The sequence below is a fragment of the Sciurus vulgaris genome, assembly GCF_902686455.1.
Source record: "Sciurus vulgaris genome assembly, chromosome: 8".
In the NCBI taxonomy this organism is placed as follows: domain Eukaryota; kingdom Metazoa; phylum Chordata; class Mammalia; order Rodentia; family Sciuridae; genus Sciurus; species Sciurus vulgaris.
In genome coordinates, this window is record NC_136468.1 from 16,952,309 (window position 1) to 16,973,767 (window position 21,459).

General features: G+C 38.9%; 1 long non-coding RNA gene across 1 annotated transcript; it reads left to right on the top strand.

Moving 5' to 3' along the window:
- The first annotated feature begins 4,192 nt into the window (after positions 1–4,192).
- Positions 4,193–9,152, top strand: LOC306667498. The gene is made up of 3 exons (XR_013765577.1): positions 4,193–4,267; positions 8,206–8,284; positions 8,869–9,152. It is a non-coding gene; the product is annotated as an uncharacterized lncRNA (long non-coding RNA).
- The last annotated feature ends 12,307 nt before the right edge of the window (positions 9,153–21,459 follow it).

Genomic DNA, 21,459 nt, shown 5'->3' on the forward strand with positions numbered 1-21,459 from the left:
ATTTTTTCCTTATTTTATTATATCCAAACTACTGTGTCCATGGTCTGCTTTGAATGTCCAGTTTTAGATTCCAGTAAGGTCTCCCTGCCTTTTATTTGTTCACCCACCTTGCAGATAAGCTACCTGTCTGTTTTCTTGGTTTCACTGCGTGGAGGAGTCAGGAACACAACATACTCTATTCCACTATCTTGGATCTCCTCCACTCTATCTTAAATAAATAATAAAAAGATCTGGGGATGTAGTTCCCTGGGTTCAATTCCTAGCACTGAAAAAAAATTAAAAGTTAAATATTAATCTGGAAGAAGTAATACAAAACAAAATCCCAGAATAACTCCCCATTGCCATAAAGCTAATAAATAAAATCCTAGAATCAATGAAAATAAGAAATACCCACTGCTCAGGTTATAAGACCTATATAAACATCTGCCTGAGCATGACCAAATGGAGCAAATTTAGAATTGCTTCTCTATGAATATCATAAATAGAAAAATCTGCATGTTTTAGAAAGAGCATGGATCTTCCTCTCAGGGCACTTCCAACCAGGTAGATCTTCTGGGAATGTGATTTTCAGACAATCACTTGGTCTGAGTTTTCTTCTATACCTTGAGAAAATAAATATTTCCCAATTGAAAATTATAATGATTCCAGCTGTTTTAGAAAGATTGCATTTGACATTTAATTTAGAGTACAAATGAAAGAGTTGTTCTGTCTTTGCTAAAGCAAATTGTATGAACATACTATTAAAGTCAGGGTTTGTTTGTGTAAACAAATGCTTCCAAACACTCAACAATTTCAAGGTTTGTTTGTTTTTTAAATGATGGGGATTGAACCCAGGGGCACTCTACCACTGAGCTATTTCCCAGACCCTTTTATTTTTTGAGACAGTTTCTTTCTTACTAAATTGCCAAGGCTGGCCTGGAACTTGCACTTTTCCTGTCTCAGCCTCCCAAGTTGCTGGGATTATAGGCATGTGCCACTGTGTCTGGCAAAAGTTTTTATGACTAATGAATAATTAGTGAGGGCTTTACTTCTATAAATTAAAAAAAAATCCTCAATCTTTTCATTTGTAGTCTTGTAGGGATGCTGAGGACAGAGCGTATAATTTATTATACAAAATGATCTCATGGGCAGCTGGGGAACATAAAACTCATCTATCAGGGATTGCATTTTTATTCACATAGGCAAACAATTTGCTCGAGAGTGGATTATTTTATAATTGTATGTGTTTGAAAGAATTTAGTTATATCAAAAGAGATGCAACAATAACATATGCCTTGTTCTGCAAGCTTTTACAAATATAGCAGACAATAAGATTCTGGATTGTAGACTTAACCATATTCTTTTTAAAAGCCCTACAACCATCTGTCCCTTATTTTCTGGGACAGATCTGGTTTCAGTATTTTTTTTTTTCCCATCGTCTCTATAAACTTCCAGAATTCTTCAGAAATTCAGATATTTGGGATACTTTGGCAAGCAAGAAATGAATTAAGTCAGTATGCATTCAAATAAAAGCATACATATATAAAAGGAAGCCAGAAAATCACAAATGACAGAGAATTATAGGTTTAGGAAATATCAAAATTGTTTACAGGAGTTCATGCATGCCTAAACTTTTACTTAGTATCATCATAGACCCAGGAACTATGAGGAATAAGCATAAATTCCATTCAAAGCCCCACATCTCAGAATCACTTTTTCAAACAAACATGGCTCCACCTCTGTTCGCTGCTCAGTTTCCGCCCATCTGTTCTGGTAATTACTTTTCCTTCCTCATTGTGGTTTCCAGTGTCTGGACAGGCTTATCCTGTTTCCTCCGGATGATGGTTTTTGTTTGAAATCAGTTTCCTGATTCCTCTTCCTTTTCTCTTTCATCCACTCCTGTTTGGCTTCTCATTTGTACTGCAAACTTACATAGAGCCTTCTAAATACTATTCCAACAGTAACCCCTGACATTTAGGACTGGAGTATTCCAGCCCTTGACTTTAATATCATATTTTTCATATCATCACACACACCCCCTGCCCACATGCACATGAGAAGAAAGTGGTGGATGGGTGGTGGGAGAGAGTGGTGAAATGCTTTAACCACATAGTGACACCGAAGTTGCTCAGCTATGCGTGGACAATGATTGATAAAATTCTACTTGAAAAGTCACAAAACATGGACAAAGACTTAAAATGTCACAAGAATGAGGTCACAAAATTCTTTATCCCAGAGGAAGCACAGGCCTGAGAACAGTCACTTAGGTCATTCAGATCTGGCACAGCGGTTTCTGTAGACTCCCCAATGCCATAAAGATTATAAATAATCCCAGTAAAAGCCTTTTCCTGCTTGTCACAGTTCTTATCAGGAATGTACAATATAAGTGATCAACAACCAATCAGCAGCCTTTCCTCTTCCTGTTGACCAAGGCAATTATAATAACCTATTTGTTGTAACCTCCTTCTTTTTTGTGGTGGGTGGGGGTGGTACTGGGGATTGAACTCAGGGGCACTGAGCCACACCCCCAGACTTATTTTGTATTTTATTTAGAGACAGGGTCTCACTAAGTTGCTTAGCACCTTGCTTTTGCTAAGGCTGGCTTTAAACTTGTAATCCTCCTGCCTCAGCCTCCCAAGATGCTGGGATTACAGGCATGCGCCACCGTGCCCCGCCTCCTTCTTGTTCTTATATTTTAATCTATGAAAACCCAGACTCCTTGGGTGCCATTTTGGGAGCACGTACTCTGGCCAACTACCCAAATAAACTCTGTTCTCATACTTGAAGTTTCTTAAATTGCCTTTTAGGTTAACAATGAAAGAGACCATCTAGTTCTATGTTGGTGTTGAGACAACAGGATAGCAGGGTATATTCCTCTCGAGGGCTAGCTATCACGTTGCAAAATAGAAGAGAAGAAATAAAATCGAGAAGAAATCATTATCAAAAATGCAACTCGCTCACAGGAAAAGGAAACTCATCTTTCACTATGGGGGTAGGAGGGAAATGACCACAAAAGAAAAACCCAGTCCAAATGAGGGTTGTTAGGGACAATTCTCCAAGTTTTGTATCTTTCTGCACATCTTTTAACCAGGACACTGACTGCCCATTGTTCTGAATTAACTTTTCAAGAACATCGATATAGTAAACTGCCTTGAAACATAGAGATAGTGTCTCCCTTTATAGCAAAGAAAAACTTTGCCATTCATTGTAGTGAAATAATGGTTTCTCTAGGACAAAGGGCAGGCTTAGAGACAATTATTAAAAAATTCTTGTTCCCTGAGCTCCAGATATCTCTTTGTAATAGAACTCACTCTGTGCGCAGGCAACAACTGGACCTTGTATCACCCTAGGGGAATAGGGGCTTGGGAAACTGGTGCAGAAATGCATTTTCTCTGGCTACTGCTGTTTCTGCGAGTAATAAACAGTCTTTCATTTCTGATACAGGCATTTCATGTCTTCTACCAGTATCAATGAAACTCATAACTACATAGCTTGTATAGCAGGTAAAATCTCAGACAGCTTCAAGTCTTTAATGGATCCCTATAACGGATTACCTGAGTCTAGGACCTTACAATAAACAGAAATTTTATTGTTTCACAGCTCTGGATGCTGCAAATCCAATATGAAGGTACACTAGCAAGGGCTTTTATTGATGAATCGTTATACGATAGCAAGAGGGTGAGTGAAAGATAAAACAGAGCTGAACTCACCCTTTTATAATGAGTCTACTCCCATGATAATGGCATTAATTCATTCATGAGGGAAAATCCCGCATGGTTTTATCTCTGCTTTTCGTTCCCACCTCGATACCATCATGGTGACAATTAAATTTCACCTTGAGTTTTAGAGGGAGCAAACATTCAAACTACAGTACGGGGGCACCTGATCTAAGAGAATTTTGAGATAGGGAGTAGAAATGCTTGCTGAGGAGCAGAGTATTTCAGTTTTCCTTTAGAGTCAAAGAATAATCATTCTTGTGGAAGGTTCATGAGATTTCAGTACTTTGGGAGTTGGCAGTTGAGTTGTTTTGTGGTAGTCATGGTGAGAAATCCCAGGTACCCAAGAGAGAGCTGGGTAGAAGAGATCAGATGACTTTGCAGACTTCCCATGGAGAACTCTTGGGTATTGCTATCCTGTAGTGCCACAGAAATCCTTGTCATTTCAGTCTGTGTGTTCTGAGGAGTTTAGCAATTTCCATATGCTTCTGTTTCATAGGTAAAGACTCCAGGCGAACCCTACATGGTTTCCAAGGAGGACAGTGGAGCAAGTTGTAGGCTGCTGAATGCAGGTATGGGCTGAGATTTGGCTGATTATACCCAGAACAGAAAATACCAAGCCTTTTCTTTTCTTTCTTTCTTTTCTATGCTAAGCATTGATCCCGGGCCTTGCACATGCTAGGCAAATGCTCTACCACTGAGCTATACCCATAGCTCCCAGCCCCACATGTTTTTTTGAAAGGCCAGATAGTTTAAAAAAATTTTTTAAAAATTTATTTATTTTCTTATTTTGGGGTAACACTGGATATTGAATGCAGGGATACTCTTCCTTTGAGCTACATTCCAGCCCCTTTTAATTTTGAGATAAGATCTCATGAAGTAGCCCAGAGGGAGCTTGAACTTGCAGTCCTTCTGTCTCAGCCTCCCAAGTAGGTGGATTACAGGCATGGGCCAGTGCACCATGCTAGACAGTAAGTATTTTGGTCTTATGATCTCTATAGCAAGGATAGACAACTCTACTATTGTAGAGCAAAGTAGCCATAGACAATTTTGATGGGTGGGACCTCATTCCAATAAAACTTTATTGACAGAAATAGGAGTAGGCTGAGTTTTGACTATGGGTGGTAGTTTTCAAATTCTTGCACTAAATGATTGTTATATAGGCTGGTTTTAGTGTGCTGTCTGACCTCAGGAGGACATTATGCTTGTTTTGATGTTTTGTTTTGAAAAATTTGGGTTTTTTGTTTTTGTTTTTGTTTTTCGGTACCAGGGATTGAACCCAGGGTTGCTTTATCGCTGAGCCACATTCCAGCACTTTTTATTATTTTATTTAGAGACAGAGTATTACTGAGTTGCTTTGGGCCTTGCTAAGTTGCTGAGGCTGGTTTTGAACTCCTGATCCTCCTGCCTCAGCCTCCCGAGCTGCTGGGATTATAGGCATATGCCACCGTGCCCCGCTTTTGTTTTAAAATTCTTAATAGTTTTTAAAAAGGGTCCTCATATTGTCACCTTGCACTGAGTCCTAGATATACATAATCTTTTTGCAGTTGTATCACTAGACCTGAATAAAACCAAATCAACCTGATATTTGGAGATTAAAATTATGAAATGAGGTCAGAGATAAGATATCAGATATGTGCCAGGAATACTTTAAAGATAAAATGTTTCCTGGTTCAGAAGCAATGAAAGTAAGAACCTGTCTCTTATCAGTTATGTTGACAGATGTGAAGAGAGAATGGGTCTGTCTGAAAAATGACTCTTCAGTGATCCAGTAGGCATATTCTGGGCCATTCTGGTTAGGGACTGAATATCCAAAATAAATCTGTTGCTGAAACATCAATACTAAGCACAATGTTTCTTGCCCCAATTTCGAGCATATATAATTTCAATTATAGTTTCTCACACATTTCTCTCTCTAAAAATTCAGGATCGATTTTTTTTTCGTAATAAATAGTCCCATTGCAAGTTTAATTTCTCATCGTAATTAAATACATTGGTATTCATCTCAGTCCATTCAGGCTGCTGTAACAGAATACCTTAGACTTTCTAAAAACAGAAATTTATTCTGCACATTCTGAAAGCTGGCAAGTTCAGTATCAAGAGGCTGGCAGAATTGCTGTCTGACAAAGGCCAGTTTTCTCATAAATGGTGCAATCTTTTGTCTTCACGTGGTAGAGGAGCAAACAGGCTCCTTTCGGCTCTTTTATTAGAGCATCACTCGGGTTCATAAGAGTTCTGCCCTTATGATCTGGTCACTTCTCAAAGGATCCGCTTTTTCTCTTTCTTGGTACCAGGGATTGAACCCAGGGGCACTTAACCACTGGGCCAGATCACAGCCCATTTTTAATGTTTTATTTACAGACAGGGTTTCTGAGTTGTTTAGGGCCTTACTAAATTGCTGGGGCTGGCTTTGAATTTGGGATCCTCTTACCTCAGCTCCCCAAGCTGCTGGGATTATAAGCATATACCATTGCACCTGGCTTCCACTTCTTAATGACATCACTTTGAGGGTTAGTTACACTTCAACATGTGAACTTTGGGAGGATGAAAAAAAATTCATGAAATAGCAGTATCATTTATATTTCAATATAAATCTATTACTGTTACCTTCTCTTTCTTTCTTTTTTTCTTTCTTTCTTTCTTTTCTTTCTTTTTTTTTTTTTGGTGGTGCTGGTAAGTGACCCCAGAGCCTTGTACATGCTAGGCACATGCTCTTCCACTGTCACACCGATCTGTTAACTTTCATGAGATCCTGAGCTTGGCAAATTGACAAAATCAATTCAAACGAAGACCCACCACAGAAATGATGACTTCAGGAAGGCAAACGTCATCTTGACGGGTTGGCCATAGTTAATACTCTGTTCTTTGCCAGGTGGCTCCTTGTGGCTCTTGCATTAGGTTTTCTCCAGGCAATGATGACCCATTAAAGCCATTTCTACAGGGACGTTATATGGCTGACTCTCAATCTGGTGACTGAAACAAGGGGTGTTTGGGGACAGACTGATGAGGTAGGTGGGGATAAAAAGGAGGAAAGTGAGAAAGGAGGTGAACCAAAACACTCCATCATGCCTGGGCCTGACATTTTCAGGGAGTGTGAGAACCTGGTGGCCCCACCTGGAGACGGAGAGTGGAAGTCTACCTCATAGATGTCCTCAGCTCACTGAGTCATCAGAGTATGGAGACTGAATGAAAAGTCGTTTTCACCTGTTCCGAGTTTACCTAAGGATGTTAAACTTCAGAACGGCAAAGACATTTTAATTATTATTATTAAATTTAATTACTATTATTACATACATTCCATAAGCTCAATGTTATTTAGGAAAAGTTGCTTTAGCTTTCTGAGGGTGTGGGGGTGGGAACAGACACTGGGGATGGAACCCAGGCCCTTACCCATGCTAGGCAAGTGCTCTACCATGGAGCTGCATTCCCGGGCCCTGCTCTTGACTTTAATAGCTGCAGAATTCTGCCAGAGAGAGAAATCTGAAGAATCTGCTTGAATCCAAGCTTGGGTAAAAAAGATGTGGAAAGACAAGATACAAGAAAGGCATCATAAATTGAAACACATTTGTACATCAAATATGTCGTTATTTTATTTTATTTTTGGAACAGAAGCTTACTTTTATAAAAGACCAAAAATTTAAGGACATCTATAAAATAAGCTATAAAAACAAAAGAATGATTTGTAAACATGGTGATATGACATAGAATATAATGAGCTTTTAATAACTGGGTTAGTGTCTTAGAATAAAATGTTGAAGACATTTATGTAATTCAACCTGCACCATGTGCTTTTATTTATTTTATTTTATTGGTACTGAGGATTGAACCCAGAGGTGATTTTACCACTGAACTATATCCCGAGTCCTTTCTATTTTTAGCTTTGAGTCAGGGTCTCACTAAGTTTCTGAAATTGGCCTTGAACTTGTGATCCTCCTGCCTCAGCCTCCCAAGGCACTGGGATTACAGGCGTGTGCCACCATGCCTGTTTTTGTTTTTGTTGTTGTTGTTTTATTATTTTTTAAAAATTTGAAACAGGGCCTAAATAAGTGGCCTAGGCTGGCCTCAAACTTTTGATCCTTCTGACTCAGCCTCCTGAGCAACTGGTATTACAGGCATGTGTCACTAGCCCTGGCTTAAAGTTGATTCCTTTTAAATGGAGATTCTTAATGTTTAGCACAATTATTTTCCTTTTTCTTCCTCTCTTCAGGTGCTCCTTTGCTTATTATATGCTATTCATACAAGAATGGAAATGCCTCTGTTATATTCCCTAGGAAAAAAATACAAGAAACAAAGTTTTCTTACCCTTTCAACGTCTTCCAATCTCAAATCCTTACATTTCCTTCCATCAGCAGGAAGTAATTAAAGAAGAAAACTTAGCCCTTCTCCCATAGAGATAGAATGACGACTTGACAGTAGGGACTTGAAGGAGGGCCCAGCCTCTGACCTAACTGACTATATTTTATCTCTCTGATTCCATTATGCCTTCCTGATTTGTTTTATTTTCCTTCAGAGTTCCTGAGTCATTCTCTCCTCAGCACCATGGGTTCCAGGAACACAGATCTGACTGATAAATGTCTCATGACAGTTTTGTAAGTTCTTTATAAATTTTGGAGATTAGTGCTCTATCTGAAGTGTGTGTGGAAAAGATTTTCTCCCACTCTGCAGGCTCTCTTTTCACATTATTGATTGTATCCTTTGCTGAGAAAAAGCTTTTTAGTTTGAATCCATCCCATTTATTGATTCTTGCTTTGATTTCTTGTGCTTTGGGAGTCTTGTTAAGGAAGTCTGATCCTAAGCCAACATGATGAAGATTCGGGCCTACTTTGTCTTCTATCAAGTGCAGGGTCTCTGGACTAATTCATAAGCCCTTGATCCATTTTGTGTTGAGTTTTGTGCAGGGTGAGAGTAGAGGTTTAACTTCATTTTACTGCATATGGATTTCCATTTTCCCAGCACCATTTGTTGAACAGGCTATCTTATCTCCATTGTATATTTTTGGATCCTTTGTCTAATATGAGGTAACATATTTATGTGGGTTTGTCTCTGTGTCTTCTATTCTGTACCATTGGTCTACCTGTCTATTTAGGTGCCATTACCATGCCGTTTTTGTTACTATTGCTCTGTAGTATAGTTCAAGGTGTGGTATTGTGATACCTCCTGCTTTACTTTGCAGTGTGGAGACTGAAACTATCCCCCATTCAACAGCTACCCTCTTGTTGCCAAAAGAGCTCCACATGCCTATCCGAGACAGTGACCAGCGATAATGATCAACCAGACCACGGATGGACCAAGATGACCTGTTTTGCCAGCTCTGCAATTCTTAGCCTTTGTTCTCCTTTTCTGCAAAACCTCAAAGCAGTTATCAGTCCCTCAAAGATAGCTAGATCCTAGGTCACTATAGCTTTATGTTTTTTCCACTATGGCCCCACTGAAAATAAAATTCCTTTCCTTCCTTTACCATCGATTGTGTTCTTGATTGCCTTTTTGAGATAAATGGCTGAACCTGGCCCATTGAGTTCCCTGGAGCCTGGGCTTTCCCTTAACTCCAGCAACAACTCCATGCCACCACTGTTGACAGTTTGAGTCAATAATGAATGAAATGGGATTTTCTGATGCAAGCCACAGCATGAGTGAAGCTTGAAAACCTTACAGTGGATGCCAAAGATTGCTCACTGTCAGGAGCCTATCAGCTGCCATTTGCCTGCCTCTTGCCTGTCCATCGCCTGCCTTTCACCTATACATCACCCACCAACTGAGGTGCACCTTCCAATAGTCCAACGGCAGTCAGCAAACTGACCGCAGACTGCCAGTGGAGCACCAGCTGCCTGCTGTTGCCTGGAAGTTCACCGTCACAGTACCTGCAGGTTTGGTTACATGTGGCTGCCTTTTTAGGACAACAGCCAGGGTCCTATAGACCCTGACTGAGCCTCGTCTCCCGGATCCCTCAGCCTGACCAATCACTCCCTGCCTTCAGGGCCCTAACATTGACTGACTGCTCCCTGCCACCAGGACCCCCAGACTGACTGATTGTACCCCACCTCCAGGATCCTGCAACCAGACCGACCACACCCCACCTCCAGGACACTTGCCTGACCAACTGTACCCTGCCTCCAGGACCTCCAGCTGACCATGCCCACACTGTGAGCTGCAGCTCCTCATTTGCCAACACACTTGGAAGCCAGAGCAGCCATCTTGGATAATCCTGGAAGTCGTAGCTCCAATCTTTAGGTGGGGCAGGCAAATCCCATCCTGAGATGCCTGCTGTTGACTGGAAGCTCATTGTCAGGTACCTCTCATGCATCAGGCTACTGAACACTGGGAGGTTTGAATACTATATGAATATTATAGTGTAGATTTTCCTTTTTCTCCTTATTGAAAAATTTTAAGTTTTTATTTCTTTACTTTCCTCGCTCTCTTTTCCTTTTGCTTACCTGTTCTCTCAGAGTCTCTTTCTCCCTTTTAACATGCTAAAAACCAACTCCTTTTGATTACATTCTTTCTATTACCTAGAACTTCTATATATTCTTTTCTTTTCTTTCTTTTTTTTTTTTTTTTTTTTTTGGTGGTGCTGGTGATTGAACCCAGGACCTTGTGCATGTGAGGAAGGCACTCTACCAACTGAGCTATATCCCCAGCCCATATATTCTTTCCCTATCCCATTAACAGCTACATTCTACACCCCTCTGCATCCTCTTTGTCCTCCATTAGAAACTGCAGAGCTTATTACAAATCTATTTGTTATACTGAAGATAATACTTGAACTCATTCTGTTTATTAGGACAATATTGTTAATGCCCTCACAGGGGCTATTTGGTCTAGGGTTGCATACTGTCTGAACTGGGCACTGCCAATATTGATCTCCCCACTAAAGAAAATGTTTTGGAAACCTATAGGGTCACCATAAGCCTATGGGGGGAAACTGCAATACCCCAGATCTGGACTATTAGAGGAGAAGATACATGATCAACATGAAAAAACAAGGGAAGAAAATGATCCAAACAAATCTAGATTCTATATTAATAGAATCCAGTGACAGTATGTTAGAAGAAATGTCAGCAAAGGACTTCAGATTATACATGATTAAGATGACTTGTGAAGCAAAATATGAGATAAGAGAGCAAATGCAGGCAATGAATGATCATACCAATAAGCAGTTGAAAAAGCAACAGCAGAAGCAAAAGATCATTTCAACAAAGAGATAGAGATTCTCAAAAAAAAAAAAAAAAAAAAAAAAAAAGCCAAACGGAAATCCTTGAAATGAAGGAAACAATAAACCAAATAAAAAACTCAATGGAAAGCATCACCAAAAGACTAGACCACTTGGAAGACAGAACCTCAGACAATGAAGACAAAATATTTAATCTTGAAAATAAACTTGCCCAAACAGAGAAGAGGTAAGAAATCATGAACAAAATCTCCAAAAACTATGGGACATCATGAAAAGACCAAATTTAAGAATTATTGGGATTGAGGAAGGCACAGAGAAACAAACCAAGGGAATGAACAACCTATTCAATGAAATAATATCAGAAAATTTCCCAAACTTGAAGAATGAAATGGAAAATCAAATACAAGAGGCTTATAGAACATCAAATGCACAAAATCACAACAGATCCACACCAAGGCACATTATAATGAAAGTGCCTAACATACAAAATAAAAATAGGATTTTTTTAAAAACTATTTACAAAGTTTTAATTCTACCACTTCTACTTTTAAATATATCAAGCACTTTTTAAATATATAGAAGGACTAGATATTCCACATAAGAACCTGTCCACTATGCACACAACATTGGTAAGTAAAATTGCACATGTAGCAATGGTTAGAATCTGAGGTATTTTCTAATATGACCATTTTGTCCTTGAACATTTTTAGTCCAGTGGACAATTACAGGCATATGTAACGCTTAGAGATGGCTGAACAAATTCATATTCAAAAGTCATTTACAGAGGACAAGCTTCCCTATGAATTTCAACACAAAGTGTACAAAATGTGCTAATTTTATTAACTACTTGGTCATACACTGGCAACCTCTTTAACATCTAGAGACTAGATGTTGCAAAACTGGGACTCATTTGCCCATTATATACATTATATACAGAGCAAAACAAAATGCACAAAACAAAGAAAATTGATGTCTGAAAATGTCCCAAGTATGAACACACTAACATTACCTTTTGCAATTGCTTCCCTCCCACCTCCTCCACATCACTGAACAAGTGCAGATAGTACTATACTGCTCACAGAGGTGGTTTAACAGTTCCATTCCTCAAAGATTATTTTATATGACTTTTAGCAAAAAGATATTTACAAAGTGATATTTTACTATCTCTACATTTAACATACATTGGGCACTTCTAAACATCTAGCCAGACTAGATGTTTCAAGTAAGGTCTCAGTTTGTCCACTATGTACACGACAGTCTTGAATAAACTGCACACATGTAACAATAGTTCTAATTTTAAAATGTCTTCAAAATACAAACATTCTGGCCTGTCACCAACCCAGTGGGCTATAATGCTCAAAATTTTTGGAAGACAATCCTTCCTAGGAATTTTAACACAAAACATACAAAATTTGTTTACTAATTCTACTTTTGTCATACATTGGCAACCTCTTTAACATCTAGATAGACTAGATGCAGATTAGGATTCATTTGTCCTTTATATACACTATATACACAGCAAAGTAAAACAAAACCCATAGACATAAGGTACAAGTCTTAGCTCACGGTAGGTACACCCAAGGACCAGCACACAACTCTGTACGACTCAAAGGGGGTTTGGCTACTGCCCCCCAAAAAAAATTTCATAAGAATTTTAACAAAAAGAAATGTACAAAATGTGTTGTATGTTACCACTTCTACTTCTAACATATATCAGGCACTTTAGAACATCTAGAAAGCCTAGATATTTCCAAAAAAGTACTTAGTATTTTCAATGATCTATACAGTAATGAGGAATAAAATGCACACACAAAACAATGGTTACAATAGGAAAATGTCTTTTACATAAAACCAGTCTGCACAGGACCTCCTCCTCCTCACGGTCAGTCTTCTCCATGTCCTCTAACCCACTTAACAAACGTGGACAAGTGCAGCTCCAGAGATGGGCTAACGAATCCATTCCAAAGTCACTTGCAGAAGACATTTCCAATTTTTAAAAATAAAAGGCCATTTACAAGACGTTATTTTCTAATCATCAGACCTCGGCAACCTATTCACATTGAGAATGTCCAGATATAGCACACATTTTAACAGGTTGGGGGCAAGTTGAAGGCTGCAAGAAAAGGCATCAGATTACATATAGGGGGAAACCAATACGGATAGCAGCAGATTTCTCAACCCAGACTCTAAAAGCTAGAAGGGCCTGGAACAACATATTTCAAGCTCCGAAAGAACATGGTTGCCAACCAAGAATCCTATGCCCAGCAAAACTAACCTTCAGATTTGAAGATGAAATAAAATCCTTCCATGATAAACAAAAGTTAAAAGAATTTACAAATAGAAAACCTGTGCTACAGAATATTCTCAACAAAATATTCCATGAGGAGGAAATGGAAAACAACAATGTAGATCAGCAAAGGGAGGAACTACCTTAAAGAAAAAATCCATTCAAAGGAGAAACCAGGCCAAATTAAAAACCAAAAATAAGCCCAAATGACTTGGAATACAAATCATATCTCAATAATAACCCTGAATGTTAATGGCCTAAACTCATCAATCAAAAGACATAGACTGGCAGAATGGATTAAAAAGAAAGACCCAACAATATGCTGCCTGCAGGAGACTCATCTCATAGAAAAAGACATCCACAGACTAAAGGTGAAAGGATGGGAAAAAACCTACCACGCACATGGACTCAGTAAAAAAGTGGGGATTTCCATCCTTATTTCAGATAAAGTGGACTTCAAGCCAAAGTTAGTCAGAAGGGATAAAGAAGGACATTTTATACTGTTTAAGGGAACCATAAATCAGGAAGACATAACAATCGTAAAAATTTATGCCCCAAACAATGGTGCATCCATGTATATCAAACAAATCCTTCTCAATTCCAGGAATCAAATAGACCACAACACAATAATTCTGGGTGACTTTAACACACCGCTGCCATGACTGGATAGATCTTTTAAACAAAAACTAAACAAAGAAACCATAGAACTCAATAACACAACCAATAACTTAGACTTAACAGACATATATAGAATATTCCATCCCTCAATGAGCAAATACACTTTCTTCTCAGTTGCATGGGGAACCTTCTCAAAAACAGACCATATGTTATGCCACAAAGCAGAACGTAGGAAATGCAAAAAAATTAGATATACTGCCTTCTGTTCTATCAGATCATAATGGAATGAAATTAGAAATCAATGACAAAATAAAAAACAGAAATTACTCCAACACCTGGAGACTAAATAATATGCTATTGAATGAAACATGGATAACAGAAAACATCAGGGAGGAGATAAAACAATTCTTAGAGATAAATGAGAATGACAATACAACATATCAAAGTCTCTGGGACACTATGAAAGCAGTACTAAGAGGAAAATTCATTGCATGGAGTACATTCAAGAAAAGAATAAAAAGTCAACAAATAAATGATCCAATATTACAGCTCAAAGCCCTAAAAAAAGAAGAACAGAACAACACCAAAAGTAGAAGAAGACAGGAAATAATTAAAATCAGAGCTGAAATCAGTGAAATTGAAACAAAAGAAACAATTCAAAAAATTGACAAAGCAAAAAATTGGTTCTTTGAAAAAGTAAACAAAATAGATAAACCCTTAGCCAAACTACAAAGAGAAGAAGAGAAAACTCGAATTACTAAAATTCGTGATGTAAAAGGAAATATCATGACAGACACCACTGAAATACATAACATAATGAGAAGTTACTTTGAAAATCTATATTCCAATGAAATACAAAATACCGAAGACATCAACAAATTTCTAGAGACATATACTCTTCCCAATCTGAACCAGGAGGACATACACAATTTAAACAGAACAATATTAAGCAATGAAATAGAAGAAGCCATCAAAAGTATACCATTCAAGAAAAGTCCAGGAGCAGATGGATTCTCAGCTGAGTTCCACAAGACCTTCAAAGAAGATCTCATTCCAATAATTCTCAAAGTATTCCAGGAAATAGAAGAGGAGAGTACCCTACCAAACTCATTCTATGAAGCTAATATTGCCCTCATATGCAAACCAAGCAAAGACACATCAAAGAAAGAAAATTTTAGACCAATATCCTTGATGAATATAGATGCAAAGATCCTTAACAAAATACTGGCAAACTGTATCCAAAAACATATTAAGAAAATTGTGCACCACGATCAAGTGGGGTTCATCCCTGGAATGCAAGGATGGTTTAACATTCGTAAATCAATAAACGTAATCCATCATGTCAGTAGACTTAAGGATAAGAATCATATGGTTATATCAATTGACACAGAAAAAGTGTTCAACAAAATACAACACCCCTTCATGCTCAAAACACTAGAAAATATAGGGATGGTAGGAACATACTTGAACATTGTAAAGGCTATTTATGCTAAGCCCATGGCCAAAATCATTCTTAATGGAGGAAAACTGAAAGCATTCCCTTTAAAAACAGGAACAAGATAGGGATGCCCTCTTTAACCACTTCTATTCAACATCATACTCAAAATATTAGCCAGAGCATTTATACAGACTAAAGAAATTAAAGGAATACAAATAGGAAAAGAGGAACTTAAGCTGTCACTATTTGCTGATGACATGATTCTCTGGAGGATCCAAAAAACTCCTCCAGAAAACTTCTAAACCTCATCAATGAATTTAGCAAAATAGCAGGTTATAAAATCAACATGCATAAATCTACAGCATTTTTATACATAAGGGATGAAACCATCTGAAAGGGAAATGAGGAAAACAACTCCATTCGCAATAGCCTCAAAAAAGTAAAATACTTGGGAATCAATATAACCAAAGAGGTAAAAGATCTCTACAATGAAAACTATAAAACATTGAAGAAAGAAATTGAGGAAGACCTTAGAAGGTAGAAAGATCTCCCATGTTCTTGGATAGGCAGAATTAATATTATCAAAATGGCCCTACTTCCAAAGGTGCTATACAGATTTAACACAATTCTAATTAAAATCCCTATGACATTTCACACAGAAACAGAAAAAGCAATCATGAAATTCATCTGGAAGAACAAAAGACCCAGAATAGCCAGAGCAATCCTGGGCAAAAAGTGTGATGCAGGAGGTATCACTATACCAGACCTTAAACTCTACTATAGAGCAATAGTAAAAAAAAACAGCATGGTGTTGGCACCAAAATAGACAGGTAGACCAATGGTACAGGATAGAAGACACGGAGACTTATCCACATAAGTACAGTAACCATACGAGACAAAGATGCCAAAAGCATACAATGGAGAAAAGATAGCCTGTTCAACAAATGGTGATGGCAAAACTGGAAATCCACATGCAGTAAAATGAAACTAAACCCCTATGTCTCGCCCTGTAAAAAACTCAACTCAAAATGGATCAAGGATCTAGGAATTAGACCTGAGACCCTTCACCAAATAGAAGAAAAAGTAGGCCCAAATCTCCATCATGTTGGCTTAGGACCAGACTTCCTTAACAAGACCCCCATAGCACAAGAAATAAAAGCAAGAATCAATAAATGGGATAGATTCAAATTAAAATGTTTTTTCTCAGCACAGGAAACAATCAATTTGAAAAGAGAACCCACAGAGTGGGAGAAAATGTTTTCCACACACACTTCAGACAGAGCACTCATCTCCAAAGTTTATAAAGAATTAAAAAAGTTTACACCCAGAATACAAAGAACTCAATCAATAAATGGGCTAAGGAACTGGGCAGACACTTCACAGAAGAAGATATACAGGTGATCAACAAATACATGAAAAAGTGCTCATTATCCCTAGTAATTAGAGAAATGCAAATTAAAACCACCCTAAGATTTCATCAAACACCAATTAGAATGACTATTATTAAGAACACAAGCAATAAATGTCCGTGTGGATGTGGGAAAAAAGGCACACTCATACATTGCTGGTGGAATTGCAAATTGGTACAGCCACTCTGGAAAGCAGTACGGAGATTCCTCAGAAAACTTGGAATGGACCCACCATTTGACCCAGCTACCCCACTCCTTAAGTACCCAAAGGACTTAAAATCAGCATACTACAGTGATACAGACACATCAATGTTCATACCAACTCAATTCATAATAGCTAGATTGTGGAACCAACCTAGATGCCCTTCAATTGATGAATGGATAAAGAAACTGTGGTATCTAAACACAATGGAATATTACTCAGCCATAAAGAAGAATAAAATTATGGCATTTGCTGGTAAATGGATGAAGTTGGAAAATATGCTAAGTGAAATAGGCCAAGCCCAAAAAACCAAAGGCCAAATGTTTTCTCTGATAAGTGCATGACAGTATATAATGATGGGGGGCGGGTGGCAGGGGGAAGAGAAGAATGAAGGAACTTTGGATGGTGTAGAGGAAAAAGGGGTGGAAGGGGGTGGGAATGGAAAAATAGTAGAATGAAACAGACAGTATCACCCTATATATATGTATGATTACATGGATGGTGTGAATCTACATTGTGTACAACCATAGAAATGAACAGTTGTATCCCATTTGTGTATAATGAATCAAAGTGTGTCTGTAAAAATAAAAAATATTTTAATAAAAAAATTTTAAAAAAAGAATGAATGAAATGAATTAGTTGGGTTTCATTCCTGAAATTTCATCCCCATCTGTGTTGGTCCACTTTCTGTTGCTATGACAAAACACCTGAGAAAATCAACTTAGAGATAGAAGGATATGTTTGAGCTCATGGTTTCAGAGGCTTCAGTCCGTGGTTGCTTGACTCCATTGACTCTGGGGCTGTAGGAAAGCAGAACATCATGGCAGGGAGGGTGTGGTAGAGCAAAGATGCTCACCTCATGATGACCAGGAATCAGAAAGAGCAAGAAAGAGGGGGTTCAATGACAAAAATACCCTTCAAAGTCACGGTCACAATGGTTCAACTCTTCCAACTTGGTCTCACTTCCTTAAATTTCCATCACCTCTCAGTAGAACCATTGGCTGGGAACAAGTCTTCAACCCCTTAACTTTGGGGCACATTCTAGACCTGAAGTATAACACTGCCACTCTTCTCTGCATCAGTGATGGGTTAGGGTAAGAAGAAGGCACCAAGGCTGCAGATGTCAGTAGCCATTTCCTCTGGACCAACCCTGAGATAAGCACCTCCCACATGCCCTACTTGTCCCAGGCCAACCCTAGAAAGGAAGTTCTCTGCATGTAACTTAAAGATATGAGCCACCAAATATAAAGACCTATTTTGAAGATGTTTTCTGGGCCACTGCTGGCATCAATTATTCTATCAGAGTCCTAGAAGAAAACAGATGGCAAATTAAGACAATTTAAGGAGGATTTATAAATGGCTTATTTATAAAGGTGAGGGTACAGTAAGAGAAACCATACCACATGGAGGAAAATAACAAGAGGGAATTGTTACCCCAAGAGAGTTCTACAGGTCAAAGGGGTTGGATTCCCAGGGCCTGAGACAGAGGGTTATAGAAAGGGCATCTGACAATACCTGAGACCTTTGGTCAAGTTCTTAGTGATCTCACCAGGAAGGAGCTGGGGAATAAGTGTTCAGACCTATCTCAACGCTCCCTGATTTGCTCTTATTATCCCCATTGGCCAATCAACACTGGTCAGTTCACTGAAGCAGAGTGAAGGAAAGTGGAAAGTAGATCTGGAGGAGCAAACCCAAAATATATACAGCACTGGGGACCAACTGTATACCCAGCAAAAAACATCAGTGTAACTGGGCTTAGTGGCACACACCTATCAACCAAGCTATTTGGGAGACCGGTCAAAAGTTTGCTATCAGCCTGGGCAACCTGTCAAGAGCCTACCTTGAAATAAAATGAAGTGTTGGGAATGTAGCTCAGTGGTAGTGTCCTTTAAAAATAAGCCTCAGAGCAAGAGGGCATTTTTTTTTCTCTCTTCTCCCTTCTCCTCCTCCCTAATAAGATTAGGGAGATACTGTTATCTTTTCTTCCTTTAGTCAAGTGTCCTTGAACACACCCACCACTGTAAGGAGACGTCTGCCAGAGGATCTGGGAAGTGAACGTCTCCCAAATTGAGAAGTGAATCCTAACACACCAGCAGGGCCCCTGGGACCCCTACCAGAGCACACCTGGAATGCATCCAGTGAAGTGTTTCTTTAAAACCCCCTGTTCCTGCTGATGGGCAGAACCACAGCCTCTGGGACAGGAGTCCCCTGTGTTTCTTCTTTAATAGAAAAGCAATAAAATCTTTTTCCTTTTTCTCAAAACTGTGTCCTCATTATTAAATTGGCATGAATTGGCATCAGGGACAAAGACCAAGCTTTCCGTAACAGCAGAGCACTCACCTAGCATGTGTGTGGCTTTGGGCTCAATCTCTAGGAACACACACCATACACACACTCTCTCACCCCACCCACAAATCAGTGTACATGAAGAATGAAGAGGTCGTTGTAGTCACAACAAATAAAAGAAGGAAAATAGGATTACTTATACCCCACCCACATAACCTCTATGGATACATTTTTGTTTATTTGCAGCTAATAATATAGCTACAAAAATATGAAAAAATAGAGCTACAAGAAATCTAAAGAGAAATTGATGGCTAGAATGTGGTGAGAAGTTTAGATAAGTTCCAGAGAGGTTGAAAACAACTACTTTGCTGACAAAATTGAAAATATTGTAGAACAGTAGTTGATTTCCACAGAAAAAGGTGGATTAGAGTTACAGGTTGCTAGGCCAGACATTGGCTTGGGAGAATTTATAATAGTTCAGCTTTGAAATGAAATTCAATGAAGAACTCAAGTTGGAACTTGAGTTCACTGACTAATATCTTTTTTTAAAAATTTTATTTTATATAGTTCTTTTCTTCCCCCCAGAACTGGGAAGTGAAACCAGGGCCTTATGCAGGCTAGTCGAGCACTCAACCACTGAGCTACATCCCAGTACTTTTCTTTCTACTTTTTATTTTGAGACAGGGTCTGCTAAGTTGCTGAGGCTGATCTTGAACTTGTGATCCTCCTGCCTCAGCCTCCTTAGTAGCTGGCATCATAGGCATGTGCCAATGCACTGTCTACATTCTCCACTTATTAACTAGGGTTCAGTTCCACCGCAGGTCAGAGAAAATCCCCAACTAACATTGACTTAACAAGATAAAGGTTTCTCTTTTTCTTACATAAAAACCTGGAGGAATGCAACACAAGGTTGGTACTGCAGACCAACTCGAAATGCTCAGCTATCCAGGCACCCACCCACTTTCTGCCCCACTCTGTCGAAGGGGTGACTTTGAGCTCCCAGTCAAAGATGGAACCCATCCATCCATTCATACCTATGCAGCAGGTTGGAGGAAGAGGGAAGGGTGGGCGAAGGAGAAGAGGGGTATCTTTTAGGGCAGATTGTTGGCAGTTGTCATAGGATACTCCCCCCCACCCCCACTTCCATGGCTAGGTCTTAGACATATCACCACATATAGTTGAATAGAGTCACCAGAAATCTAGAATTCATTTTCATGTTTTGGTGATTACGTGGCCGGCCAACAATCTATTACTAAGAAAAAAGGCGACAGTAGACACCAGAATTCCGTTTCTGCCACAGTCACCCGCTGGCACACTCCCTGGGCGCAGCTGGACCTCAGTGTGTGTGCAAGAGATGTTGGTTGTTGTTACTGGGGAGCTAGACTCAGGAAGCTCAGTGGGAGTGAAGTCAGGCACTGTTTTCAATTTGAGCCATCGAATCATAAACCAGGGATTTGAGGCAATTTAAAACCAAGGTTATGTTTTCTTCCTACTTCAAAACAAAGTACCTGCCCTTTTTGTTGTACAGACTGAGTATTCCTTGTCCCAGATGCTTGGGACCAGATGTATCTTGGATTTCAATTTTTTTGGATTTTAGATTATTTGCACACATATATGTTTATATATATGCACATACATACATATACGTGTGTGTGTGTGTGTGTATATACACATATAAAACAGAGAGAGAGAGAGAGAGAGAGAGAGAGAGAGAGAGAGAGAGAGAGAGAGAGAGAGAGAGAGAGACACCCCTCAGGAATGAAACCCAGATATTGTTTATGAAATTTGCTTGTGTTTCATATACTCCTTATATGTGTAGGCTGAAAGTAATTTTATGTAGCATTTTTAACTGTTACCTGCATTTGGACTGTGACCTATCTGTCTCATGAGATCAAGACTAGAGTTTTCCATTTGTTGGATCATGCTGTTGGATCAGACATTTTGGGTTTTGCAACATTAAGGATTTCAGAGGTTTGGTTTTGGAATTCTCAGCCTGTATTGTCAGACACTGTACGTGAGGGTGATTGTGCAGGGATTGAGCATTTGGCTTTTTCCTTCTCTTTTATGGAATGGTGCCAGAAACCACTTTGGACTCCCTAGAGGAAAACTCTCTTAAGTGTCAATAATCAATGCAGGTGTTTGATCTTAGATTGTAATGACTCTGGCTTCCTGGTTTACTTGTCAAGAGACCATTGTTCTAAATGTGTGCATAAAAGAATCACCTAGAACACTGGTTGAAAAATTTTACTTCTGGAATCCACTCCCTAGGCATTTTGATTGAACAGAGACATGCTAAGACCTAGGTCTACATTTTGCCTAGTTTTTCAGATAATTTTAATGTACATGTATAGAGTAG